Source organism: Globicephala melas, chromosome 11 (assembly GCF_963455315.2).
Source record: "Globicephala melas chromosome 11, mGloMel1.2, whole genome shotgun sequence".
NCBI classification, from domain to species: domain Eukaryota; kingdom Metazoa; phylum Chordata; class Mammalia; order Artiodactyla; family Delphinidae; genus Globicephala; species Globicephala melas.
Genome location: NC_083324.2, coordinates 87,391,199 through 87,405,114, shown reverse-complemented (window position 1 = coordinate 87,405,114; position 13,916 = coordinate 87,391,199). Strand labels below are relative to the sequence as shown.

Sequence of the window (13,916 nt, the reverse complement as noted above, 5' to 3'; positions counted from 1 at the left end):
GAGGTAGTGGTATATGATCAGGGACATACAATGGCAATAATTTGAGTAATTCTTTTGCTATATCATTCCATGGACTGCCTCGTACCAATTCAGAGAACTCATCCTTAAGCTCCCGTTCTTCTGGAACCACTTCTAGTGTCAAAATCTGTATCAGTCAGTGTTCCATTAGAGAAGAAGAACCAGTGGGAGATAGATGATAGATAAGCAGATAGGTAGATTATAGATGATAGATAGATAGATAAGTTATTACAGAAAATTGATTTACATTTGTGAGGGCTAAATCAGCAAGCCAGAAATCCACAGGCCAGGCCATCAGGACAGAAGCATCATGAATGGAATGAAACTCCGTGGGCACAAGCCAACACCGTCATCCAGGAGCAGAATGTCTTCTCTCTGAAAGGGAAACCTCAGTCAGTCCTGACTTTAAGTTCTTTCAACTGATACAGTCGGGCCCAGGAGGGCCAGATTATCCACGTAATCTCCCTCACTCAAGGTCCAGCGATTACAATAACTAATTACATACACAAAATACCTTCACAGCATTGGTGTCTGACTGAATCACTAGTCCAGTGTAGGAAGGACTAGTCTAGTGGACTCTAGTCAAGTTGACACATGAAAACATTATCACAAATGTTTAAAAACTCCAATACCTTGGGCTTCCCTGGTGGCGCAACGGTGGAGAGTCCACCTACCAATGCAGGGGACACGGGTTCGTGCCCCAGTCTGGGAAGATCCCACATGCCGCAGGGCGGCTGGGCCTGTGAGCCATGGCCGCTGAGCCTGCGCGTCCAGAGCCTGTGCTCCACAACGGGAGAGGCCACGGCAGTGAGAGGCCCGCATACCCCCTCTCCAAAAAAAATCCAATACCTAGGTATAAACCTAAAAAAACACAAAATTTACAAGACCTCTGCATTGAAAACTACAGAATTACTAGGAGAACTATGTTAGAAGATGTAAATGAATGGAAAGTTATACCATGTTCGTAAATTGAAAGTCTCAATATTGTAATGCTAACAATACTCCCCAAATTTAGTGATAGGTGAACACAATCCTACTTAAATCCTTAGCAGACCCATATATATATATATATATATATATATATATATACACATTGACAAATGAATTTTGGCAAAGAGGCAAAAATCACGAAAACAATCCTGAACCACAACAAAAAGCTGGATAATTTACATTCTAGATATCAAGACTTATTATAAAGATATATTAAGACAGTATAGATTGCCATAAATATCAAGAGAAGAGAATAGAATTCAGAAACTGAAACATACATATGAGGTCACTTGATTTAGGACAAAGGGGCCACTCACTGCAATGCACTGGGGAAATGATAGAATTTTCTACAAATGGTTCTGGGTCAATTCGATAGCCATGGAAAAAAGTAAATCTTTATTCTTACCTCATATTATACACACACAAAAACCTGTCCCAGAGGGACTGTAGATCGTGTAAACGTGAAAGGTAAAACAATAAACCTTTTAGAAGAAAACACATGAGAATATCTTCATGACCTTGGAGTAGGACACGATAAGCACTAACTGTAAAAGTATGTATATTTTTACATTTGTATAGAGATATATATATATTAAATTTAAGAATTTCTATTCATCAAAGGGCACCATTAAGAACAGAAGAGAATGTAGAAATAGACCCACACCTATACAGTCAATTGATTTTGGCAAATATGCCAAGAGAATTCAATGGGAAAAGGAAAATATTTTCAACAAATGGTACTGAAATTACTGACTCACCCTATGCAAAGAAAAAAAAAATCAATTCCTACCTCATGCTTTATTTAAAAAAAAAAAAAAAGAAAAAACCCTCAGGATGTATCATACACCAGATGATAATGGCCTAGTTTCTGATCTGAATGCTGATTATAGGGTTGTGTATGCTTTGTGAAAATATTTCAAGCCATACACTACAGTTCTGCGTGTATACTACACTTCTATAAAAAAATATTGTGTGTGTGTGTGTGTGTGGATAAATAGATGGATTGTATATACTTTACTTAAAGCCCTAACCTGTGGGCTATTATTATAAACTATCTCTAATCCACACCCTGGTTCCACAAGGAAGAAATCTCCCCTACCTTTAACTTTAGTAGTATTTATTTGTGTCGTAGACATTTGGGCTGCTATAACAAAAATGCCACAGACTGCGTGGTTTATAAACAACAGAAATTGATTTCTCACTGTTCTGGAAGCTGGAAGTCCAAGATCAGGGTGCTCGCATGGTCGGGTTCAGGGATCCAATCTTATCCATCTTTGTATGTCCCATACCAATTGCACATCTTTACTTTGGGTGTACACACAGTACTCACAAATTATATATAAACCCAGATTTTTGGTAGATAAATAAATAAACCTAACTGAATACTTTGAAATCAAAAAAGCATCATTTTAAGCCTATCCTTGCTTTGAACTCACACACTGCCAGAAAAAGTGAGAAATTTCTTCTCCTTCTTTCCTCGTTCCCACCCTTTCTACTAACAACAATAACAACAACAATAATATTGCTTAGTAAATTATAGACAATTTCTATGTTTAATCATCTTCATATCAACATACTTTCTCTACTTGTCACACACTAGATTACACATGATCATATTCCATCACAAAAGTGACATCTCTTTTGTGGAAAATTTGTTTCTTTTGACTCTTCTGTGCCCTGGTATGTTTGAACATAAATACTCATGATCATCCAGGGTTAATAGGCCCCAGGTAAGTGTCATGCCCATTATTAACCCTGCCCTTTTGCTTATGAATCTCTCTAAATATTTCAGGATTGCAAATACACTTTCTTTCACATGAACTCCAGTTGATTGATAGGGATATATTGGGGTCCTGTACTGAGAAAGATTCTAAAGTTACCTTCAGTAGCAGCAATAAAATTAGTAAAGGAGATTGGACAAGTGGTACACATACTACATATTTGCCACCCCTTTTCCACGGCCTTTAATTATTTAATCCCTAAGTGAAAATTGAAATAGTCACTCTTTTATTCATTAGTTCTTCCACTCATTCAAGATATACTTTTGAGCACTGACTACACTAGGCTCCTAAGAGCCAGTATGATTAGAGAATTAGCTAAGTGCTCTAGAACATTACCTCATAGGGCCTTATAAACAAGATATTCTTTTTATGGTTTGTACCATCATTTTAACAGTGTCGATTAATGATATTTCATAACACTTCTCTTTGTTTAAAAAAATGTATTGTGTTTTAAACATTATGATATCTCATTCACCTTATATAACATTCCTGTTAATTGCAAAGACATATTCCTATACCCATTTGACAAATAAGAAACTGAGTCATAATAGAGCATAATGTACCAAACCAGAGAGCTGAATCTGGGTTTCTCTAACCATAGAATGTTAGATAAGAAAAATGTGCTGATGATCATTCTAGTATTTCTACAATAATGTTTTGTTTTTGTGACTTCCCAAGAGAAGTCCCTTTCATGATCTTTTTCTGCTCATTCACTGCATGCTTAGACTTTGCTAAGTATGAAAAGGCCAGCATTCAAACACAGGCAGGGAGTAAATTCAAATAAAATTGAGAAGCTGGCCCCAGAATTGTAATTTTAATTTTCTTCTAGAAATGCAGAGCTTAAATAGTTGTATTTTCTCCTTTCCTTCCCTTCAAGTTGAGTTTGCTTTTTGATATGTGTTCAACAAGCATACACACATGCTGATTACCCTTCGTACCTGCTAAGTTGGAGAAAAGGAGTATGTGAGTGAGTGTGTGTGTGTGTGTGTGTGTGTGTCCAATAGGAAGTAAAGAGAGAAAGAAAACTTATACAGAAATCACACAAGAACATAGCTTGGTGTTGCTGTTCTCATTTGTTTCTCTTTTTTTCTCTTTTCTTTGTGGCATGGCAGCCACAGGACACTAGGAATGGCTAGAGAGAAAAGTTTTTGGTTCCCTGTGACCCTCAGTCAGAAGGCATGTCATGTAGATGGACAAAACCCTAAGATTTGGGTCATTTATTTTGAAAATCTGGTACATTTTACCAGCTGAGCATTGGTTACTGCTCCCTGAAACCAAATACATTTTCATTTTCTAGCTCTATTTTCCATGCAACTTCCCATGAAAAGAAATATCAGGCTCTCAGGAGTGATTATTTGGATAGGTAAAGGCTAGTCCCACATCCTTAAGACCAAATGACATCTCTACTCTAACCTAAATTAGACCAGTTTTGACTTGTGAATTGCAGGGTTCTGAATATTATTTTAGGTCCTCTCTTTAGATTCACTCCTTTCAATTAAATATCTTTCCTCCACGTTGAGAATTTTAAAATATTGCCCAAGTATTTCCTAGTAAAGCATTATCCCCTAAGTATTTCTTAAAGAATTGGCTAACTCTTAAAATTGTCACTCTACCAAACATTTGTGAATTTAATTAATTCATTTTCTTGACTTCATAGGTGTGATATCACACGTACAAATTATAATATACAGATCTACTTCCTGGCAGGGAGCACCTTGAGTTTAGCACAACAATCTCTTACACCACACACACATCATTCATTAGCATGTGCATGAGACCCCACTCATTAATTGGAAAATTAAACCCCCTTGTGTATAAATAAATCACACCCCTAGCTATAGAAAGGCACTTATTTTTATCTTTACATTTGCATTTCAGTACTGTCTAATAAATGCAATTGGACAGTTCTATAATATCTTTCATTGTAGCAAAGATTTGGCTTTGCTGGGAACAAGTTCCATATGCTGAACTCTGTCCATTTCAAGCCCAACAGAGTAGTGTTAGAACCATCATTATCCTTTACTCGGTCACTAATATTCCACGTCAAAAGACGCATGATCAAAGTGGAGGAATGTTGTGCAGGCACATAGGTCCTACTAGGAGGGAAAACTTTTGGCTGAGTCTCAGGCAAAACGGCCTCTTGAACTCCAAATGTCACCCTTACCTGCTTCTGTCTGTCTGAAATAGTGCATAAGCTATCATCAGTCTCTGTGTTCTGACTTCCTCAGCTGTAAAATGGGATAATAATAAGACTGAGCTCATTAGGCTGTTGGGGGGAGTAAATGAAATAACAGACATGAAGTATTTGTCACAAGACCTGCCAGAGCAGAACAGAAGCTAGAAAAAAAAAGCTGAGATGATCTACCAATTAATTGGAGCCACTTAAATCTTGATAATGAGGCCCTACTGTGTGTCAATCACTTTAAGGGGTGCTTTTCTTACATCATCCCAAGCAATCCCCACAATTCTGTTAGACAGTTACTATTCCCATTGTACACATAAAACAATGTTGCAGTTTATAGGAACCTGGTTCAGAGAGTTTCAGCAGTTCTCTCCAGGTTGCACAGATTCTGATGCAAGGATTCTGGGATTAAGGTCTATGCACTTTCTCTGATAAAAAAAAAAAAAAAAGCTGAAGAACAAATGCAGGAGAACTTTTTGTGCTAGAAAAATACCAAAGCCCCATAAATGTTTTTTCCTCAGAGAATTTTTATAGATAATATTTAGTTTAATAAAACAGGAAAATTTTTTTTTTTTTTTTTTGCGGTACGTGGGCCTCTCACTGCTGTGGCCTCTCCCGTTGCGGAGCACAGGCTCCAGACGCGCAGGCTCAGCGGCCATGGCTCACGGGCCCAGCCCCTCTGCGGCATGTGGGATTCTCCCGGACCGGGGCACTAACCCATGTCCCCTGCATCGGTAGGCGGACTCTCAACCACTGCGCCACCAGGGAAGCCCAGGAAAATGTTTTTAACAATATCATCAAGTATGGAGAGATTCAATGATAGAAACTAGAATATTAGGCATCTTTAGCATTGAATAAATGAGTTTCAGAGTAACTCTGTTACCTTGCCAGCCATCTCAGCTCAAACTTGTCCTGCTTCACACGTGGGGGATAAAGATAACCAGTCAAATTTTCTATTTGTCAAAATTTCCTGGTAAAACTGCCAGAATGCCTAACTTAGTTTAAAAAAAGAGAAAGAAAGAAAAGGGTTGGTTTGGGATACAACCTACAAAAGAACAAGGATGCTTTTATCCGCATTTATACAGAGATTTTTTAAATGTTTACTTGTAATATGATTAGTGTTTGAAAAGATTTATCTAGTATAAAAATAGTTTTAAAGTTGTAAAAAATGTTTTAAATAAATAAGAGGCTCTGAGAACCATCTAGCATTTACAACATTGTTAAGTACTGATTGAAGTGTCATTTTAGTAAAGCTCCTAACATTTCTTGCATAAACTAGTGCCCTTATATGTCGACATAAACACTTTCTCCATTGCAAACAGTATGTATTCTTGGCTCTTAACAAAGATGGATACCTCGAACAAGGGATTAGTATTAGCATTTCTTCACCAAATGGTGAAAATTCATTATGACCTTTTCCTCTAATATATCCTTGTATAATCTATATTATATTTAGACCCAAGAAACTAGTATAAGAATTTCCATGGGGAGAAAGGTGGCATTTTATTGTAAGTCAGAGAGATTTTTCCACACGGGCACTGCTACCCTTCCTGTATGTATAAATTAATAGAAGATTTTTTTAAAACTTAGTTTAAAATATATATATATATATAAAACATATATAAATATATAAAACACAGAGAGGACATTAATACTATTTTGTATTTTTTCTCAAACTCAGTGCAGTCCTGTTCTTTGATTTGTATGTTTTTGTATCTATCACCACTCCGAGTACCTAAGATGCTAAAATGCTGGATTCTGAGACATAACCATTAGGATAGTTGTTACATATTTAATTTCATGCTCCACTCAGCATAAAGCAGTGGTGGGACTACAGACCAAAGCAAATTAAGTGGCTTCTTAGATAATTTCCTGCTTAATTGAAAGCAGGTAGCTTTTTAAAAGTAATAATTGGCATTGTTTCAAATGATTGTAAAGTTCTTTCTTTTTTTTTTTTCATACATGGTTATAGGGTAACATTCTACTTAGTCCAAGCACAATGGGTTGGGAGTCTCCCACTAAGTCTAAGGGACAAAAATGTGACCTAGTTCTGGTGACAAATGAATGGAACACTCCATGGAGGCGTGTGGATAAGGAGCAAGGTGGAGGAGAAAAAGAAAATACACACATATACACATATATGTACACATAGCTATATCTTTTTTTCATTAACATGTACAATAAATTAGATTTCCTTTCTATCACCCTGCTTTACTCTTAGCATTGGTTTAATGTTAGCAAGTGGTCAGTTATGTGATTGGTAGCCCCAGTTCATATCTAACAGACAGGGCTTCCTCATTACAGTATAAAACTAACCTTCAGCTGTGCTATACTCTATATGACTATAGGAGATGCAGTCCTAGAGTGAGTGAGTGTGAGCATACTAATAAGGAAGACATAAAGGAATTAGTTTTGATATAAATGCCTCTATAATAAGTAGACTATGGAGTTCCGTTTTGCCAGGAGTCAGTATTCAGAACTTTTCAAATAAATTAGATCTGCTAAAAACCTTTTAAGTTACAAAAAAGAGGGAATGCTTTCTTGTTGCCTAGATGTAAGAGAAAAACAGAGAGTCAGAGAGAAAGAGAGACAGAATGAGGCAGAGAGAGGAACAGGTGTTCTTCAGAACCAAACATTTTAAAACACTACAAGGGAAATACACACACTGAATTTTTACATTCAATTGCCAAGACGACTCATGCAACTGCTAATGGTGTACATCAGCACCCTAGAGCCATGGGATAAGTGCTAGAGGTGCATTTTTGGTATTTACTAAAACTCTAACTTGTCCGAGTCTCTCTCTCTCTCTCTTTTTTAAAATTGAAGTTACAGTGGATTTACAATGTTGTGTTAGTTTCAGGTGTGCATCATAGTGATAGTGATTCATTTTTGTTTTGTTTTTTGACAGATTATACTCCATTATAGGTTATTACAAGATATTGGGTATAATTCCCGGTGTTATACAGTAAATCCTTGCTGTATAAGGATAATAATAAGAGGATATGAAGTTCTAGAAAGAATATGAAACTGAAAATTCAAATACTGGCAATAACTGCTCTAGACACTAAGGATGGTGCTAAGAGAACTCCATCAGGTACCTCATAAGTTATAAAGATAGTCTGAGGGAATATTAGTTTTGAAACTGGTTAGGTTCTCAGTTTCTTCTCATATTTTGGCATATTTGACATATTTTGGCATTCTTCCAACATTACTCTCCTCAGTACTCAATACAATTTTTCAGAGATTCCTAAAGGAAAAATCAATAGTTGGTTGTTGCTTGAAAAGATGATGCCTGAGTTTCTGGCTTGAGTATCTGAATTAATGGAGATGCTGTTTAATGAGACAGAGAACACAGATGAGAGGGAGAATTTAGGCCTGTTGAAATTGAACAGCCAGCGACACATCTAATTGGAGATATCCAGTGATAATTAGAGACCCAATCCATGAATCTGGATTTAAGAGAGAGATCTAAAGACATACATTTGGAATCTTTTAGTTTTTTCATACCGCTTTGAATTGGACAACATTATCCAGGGTCAGTACATAAAGGAAGAAGAGTGCAGAACCTCACATCACACGAACATTTAAGGACTAGGTAGAAAGAAAGAAAGAGAGAAAGAAAGAAAGAGAGAGAAAGAGAGAGAGAGAGAGAGGAAGGAAGGAAGGAAGGAAGGAAGGAAGGAAGGAAGGAAGGAAGGAAGGAAGAAAGAAAGAAAAGAAAGAAAGAAAGAAAGAGAAAGAAAGAAAGGAAGAGAGAGAGAGAGGAAAAGAAAGAAAGGAAGAAGGGAGGGAGGGGGAGGTGGGAGGAAGAAAAGAAAGAAAGGAAGAAACTCTCAAAAGAAAATGAGAAAGTAAAGAGAAGTAGGAAGAATTTTACTTAATGAAATTTCCAGGCCCTTAACCTCTAACTTTCTTCCAGCCTTTCACTTACTGTTTGTGCTCTACTGCCTTCCCTATTCAATCCCATTACAATCACTTTTACCTCTCCTTTGCACTGTCAATAGTCTTTCTTATCGACTTAAACCACTACCCTACCATACTTTCTGCTTTGGATCAATTTTTAAAAATCCACATTTTTATAATATATTTACAACGATATCTTCCCTATAACTACCTTTCTGGCTGTTACTGAGCCTAAGAATAAGAGACTTCCAAGGTACGCCCTCTGGCTCAAACACCCAGCCCAAGTATTTAGCTTGCATAATCACTGTATAAGTGCTATATTGAGTATGACAATGGGAAGAAATACTAATATTTAAACATATATCATTTGTTAGTCTTGCTCTCTGATACATCTTTTACGTATATTTACTCTTAAAAACCATGAATTAATTTTACTGGCTTTTAAAAAGCTAAGAACCTTACCCCAAATCTCATTAAAATACAGATATCCTGCTTCCAGAAGTCTTGTCCATGCCACCAGTGTCAGCTGCCTTCCAAAGAATAAGAAGGTATTATTCCCTCCGTCAAAGTATTTTCTCTGTTGGGAAAGATGAAAATCCACTTATACTAAAATAATTTGAAAATGGTACAAACCTAACAGAAATAGATACTGAGACCCCTTCATAATCTACAATGTACCACAAAGAGGTATAGCTCAATGGTTCTCAACTCTGGCTGTACTTTTTTAGAATCACCAATGGTGGTTTTAGAAAACATTGGGTCTTTCCAGAAAGATGCACCAGAAGTACTTTTCCCTAGTCTTTCTCCTAAGTACAACTAAAAACACATTGTGAAAAATAAGCATAAAATGACTGAAGACAAGGTGAAAAGAAGTAGGCAAACCAGTAGGGAAACTACAAAATGCTAAGGAAAGGAATCAAACAAAGTCTAAATAAGCGGAGAGACATACTGTGTTCCTAGATTGGGAGACCCCATATAGTAAAGTTGTCAATTCTTCCCAAATTGATATACAGTTTAACACAATTCCTATCAAATATCCCAGCAAGGTTTATTCCAAAATGTGTATGGAAAGGGAATGGAACTAGAATAGCTTTTAAAAAACGTACAAAGCGAATGATATCGGAGGAATCAGGCTACCCAATTTCAAGGCTTATTACATAGCCACAGTTGTCAAGACAGTGTGGTGTATATGGAAAGATGGATATATAGATCAATAGAACAAAACAGGGAAGCCAGAAATAGACCCCCACGAATACTACCAACTGATTTTTCCAAAGGTACAAAAGCAAGTTAATGGAGAAAAGATAGTCTTTTTCAACAAATTGGACATTCACAGGCAAAATATGCACCTTGATTTAAATGTCACACCTTATATAATAATTAACTTAAAATGGATTATAGACTTGAATGTAAACTGTGAAACTGTAAAACTTTTAAAGGAAAACATAGGAACAAGTCTTCAAGATCTAGGACTTGGTGGAAATTTCTTAGACACGACACCAAAAGCATGACACATTTTTAAAAATCAAAATATTGGACTTCCTCAAAATTAAAAACTTTGCTCTCCAAAAGAGTCTTTTAAGAGTATAAAATGACTGGGACAAACTACTTGCAAACTGCATGTCTGATAAAAGACTCATATCTAGAATTTATGAACAACTCTCAAAACTCAGCAGAAACAAAACAATCTAATGAGAAAATGGGCAAAAAACATGAAGAGAAACTTCACTGAAAAGAATATGTGGATGGCAAATAAAGACATAAAAAGATGTTCAACATCACTAGTATTAGGAAAATGCAAATTAATAACATCATGGTGAGAAATCACTGGACACATATCAGAACAGTTAAAATAAAAAATGCTGGCAAGGATGGGAGAAACTGGCTGTCTCATGCATTACCGTTGGGACAGTAAAATAGTACCGCATTTCTGGAAAATAGTTTGGTAGTTTCTTAAAAAACTAAACATATACTTACCATATGAGCCAGCAATCACACTCCTGGGCATTTATCCCAGAGAAATGAAAACTCATATCCACAGAAAAACCTATACATGAATGTTCATAGCAGCTTTATTTAGAACAGCCCCCAAGAAAGGAAACAACCACAATGTCCTACAATAGGTGAATAATTAAACTGTGATACATTCATATGATGAAAAACATCTCAGTAACAGAAAGGAATAAACTATTGTTACATGCAACAACTTGTAGGGATCTCAAGGGCATTACGCTGAATGAAAAAAGCCAATCTCAGAAGGTCACAAGCTTGTATGAATCAATTTATATAACATTCTCAAAAGGACAAAATAATAGAGATGGAGAATAGACAAACGGTTGCCAAGGGTTAGGGATGGTGTGTGTGTATGGCAGGAGACTAAAAAGGGACTACACCAGGAAGATCTTTGTTGTGTTGGAATAGTTCCATGTCTTGACTGTGCTAGTGGTTATAAGAATCTGCAAGCGATGAGAAGACACAGAATTATAGGAACACTTTATACCAATGTCAATTTCCTGATTTTATAACTGTTCTATAGTTATGTGAAATGTAAACAATGGTGGAAACAAAGTAAAGGATATATGGAACCTCTTTGTACTATCTTTGCAAATTCCTGTTAATCTATAATTCGAAATAAATTTAAAAAAAAAAAATAGATGTCCAGGCCATACTGCAGGACAAGTAAACAAAAATCTCTAGGTAAGGAACCTAGCCAGCTGTATTTTTTAAAAGTTCATGGGGTAATTCTAAAGTATGGCTAAGGTTTGGAACCACTGGCAGCTCATGCTATTACTGAAACTACAGGGACTGAAACACCTGTGATTAAGTCTAGTTGAAGATAGGAAGGAAGAAAATAAATATGCAAATCTATTTTAGGTCTCTTGAGGGTCTCCCCCCACAATGTTGAAACCTGGCATTTAAGAGAATCCAAATAATGTGGATGGGATAATCAGTCATCTATTATGTTATAGACCATTTTATACAAAAATGCCAACCCCAATAGACTGTTCTTTTGATTCTAAAGCATTTGGTATCGATGTTACAATTTTCAAACGCTAAGGAGCAATTACAATCACATTTAAATATGCAGCAATTTTAGAAAATTAATGTTTCACTAACTCCTCATTTTTGATGGGTAACAAAATGAGTTCGAGGGTTTAAAAAAAATAATTTAACAAACTGCTGACTGCTACCAGCAGTTTCCTGGGAAACGTGAAAAGTAAATATTCCAATCTTGAACGTGAATTCTAATATATTAGTTATTTTTACTAACGATCATTAACTACCACGTAGTAGTCTCAGAACTGTGCCTAGTGTGGTTAGTAATCATTCCTTAGCACCATCATGAAAAGATACTCACCGTGTATCTATTCAATTGGGTCAGGAGATTGAAAGTTTAGGAAAGAGTCCTTCTCTGCCTTCGAAGGGTTTAAAATCCGTTTGAAGACAGAACCAAATATATAAACAATAAATAAAGCAAAGATGGATATGCTGAAATCTGGACTCATAAAGGGGCCAAAGTGCTTGTTTTTACTGGAGGTATTTTTGCAAGAGCTAGAAAGGGAATTTGTATCCTCTGGGCTCAAGAATCCCGCAGATGAGCAGCTTCGGCAATGCAAATTTATGCTATCCGTGGGAGGGTTTCGCTTAGTTCTCAGCTGTGGACTTACTTCCAAAAATGCAGCTGTTCTGAAGCAAGAGGTTTGTCCAAAAAAAGTGAAATACAGCATAAGGTATTACCTTCCATCCAACCCTGGTCAATAGCTAACTACTTCCCTCCCTTCCGCCCTCCCACACCCACCTCCGCCACCTTCAGGGCTTAAAGATTTTTGTATGGGGGGGGAGGGTGGAAGTGGGTTGCATACTGAACTATTTGCCTTACTTCGAAAACCACCGGCCTCTTCCATCTCTCCTCCTCTCTCTCTCTCTCTCCCTCCCTCTCTCCTTTTCTCCTAACCTCGCTCCCTCCAAATACGACCCTCACGCACCCTCCATTCTAATTTACAGCACTACAACTTCCCAGATCTGTTTTCTCTTCTGGAAGGATTTATCCTTTTGGAAGCGTTCAGTTCCTAACTGTCGTGAAGTCTGATTTAAAAGCAAAATAAGAAGCACTACGTTTTAAGAGGGGATAGTGCAAATTCTTATTAAAAAGTTGTTTTGTGATTGTGGGAGATAATCAACACCTACCCCGGCATTCTCTAAGACAGCTGAGGTTTACCATTTTCGCTATTCCGGCAATAAATATTTCCTCCTTTTGCTCTACGCCTTTTGGCAGGAGTCTTGACTCTGCAGGTGTTAGCGCTGCAAGGGCTGAACCCAACCGCCAATAGGGCTGCCGAGCCTAGCATGGGATGCTGCCCAGCAAAACACAGAGCCCAGGGAGACCGCGACGGAGAAGGGAGGCTGAGAGCACGCTTCAGAAGAGATTGGGACTAGAGCCCTAGAAAACTAGAGAGAGTGCATTTCCCGGCAGGGGGAACCCGCAGGAGCCTGGAAAAAGAGAAAGAGACAGAGAGAGAGAGAGAAAGAATGAAAGAAACCCACCCCCGCGCTCTTGGGCTCAGCGCGAGCGAGAGAGCGCGCGGGCTGCCGGGGCTGCTCCAGCTGGAAGTCATTGCGCCGGGTGGCGTCGGCGTTGTCACGGCGACCGCCCTGCCGGCGCCAGCGGAGGGGAGGAGGCGGGCTCGGTGAATGGGTGACGTCACGCGGCCGGCGCCAGGCAGTCTGGGCGGCCGAGCCAATGAATCAGCTGTCGGGGGAGAGAGCGCGGCGCGCGGGAGGAGGGTGCTGGAATGCGCCGGGAGCCGCGCGGCCCGGGCGCAGGGAGGCGCTCCGCTCCGTCCCGCCCCGCCGGTCCCGGGGCGATTGGCGCGTTCCTGGCGAAGCTGGGCTGGCGCTCCCTTTTCCTCGCGCCGGGGCTGCCGCTGGGACCCCTAACTTTGTGCCAGTTCCCCCACCAGCGCGCGCTCTCCAGGGAGACCCGGGAGCTGGGCCTGGTACGGTTAGAGAGGACTTGTTTTCCAGCTATTGTGACTATGCCA

At 38.4% G+C, this 13,916-nt stretch overlaps 1 pseudogene; it reads right to left on the bottom strand.

The window, feature by feature from the left end:
* LOC115866103 (translationally-controlled tumor protein-like) overlaps positions 1–13,219 on the bottom strand; it is a 182,783-nt pseudogene extending 169,564 nt beyond the window's left edge.
* Between the last annotated feature and the right edge of the window lie 697 nt (positions 13,220–13,916).